Source organism: Buceros rhinoceros, unplaced genomic scaffold (assembly GCF_000710305.1).
Source record: "Buceros rhinoceros silvestris isolate BGI_N320 unplaced genomic scaffold, ASM71030v1 scaffold21163, whole genome shotgun sequence".
Classification (NCBI taxonomy): Eukaryota; Metazoa; Chordata; class Aves; order Bucerotiformes; family Bucerotidae; genus Buceros; species Buceros rhinoceros.
The window spans coordinates 14148-14348 of record NW_010403308.1 but is presented as its reverse complement, the minus strand read 5'-3'; the positions used below and the strand labels follow the sequence as shown (position 1 = coordinate 14348).

General features: G+C 65.7%; 1 protein-coding gene across 1 annotated transcript in view; it reads left to right on the top strand.

Annotated features, from left to right (window-relative positions):
• Positions 1-201, top strand: part of LOC104490665 (plexin-D1-like) — a 29209-nt gene that overhangs the window by 16219 nt on the left and 12789 nt on the right. The window lies entirely within an intron of this gene.

The following is a 201-nucleotide window of genomic DNA, read 5'->3' as shown; positions in this document are numbered from 1 at the left end:
TGGGCAGGGGATGGGGGGGCCCGCCTGCCAGTCCCCTTGCCTGGGCGCTGGGGTGTGTGTTAGCCCGTGCAGGGCTGGCTCTGGTGTTACCAGCACTTGTAGAACACCCTTTTACAGTGGCGTGTTGAGCAGAGCGAGTCACCCATTGGGCCACCCTTGTGCCAGGGCAGAAGCCCCTGACGGCAGCCGGGCACTGCCACT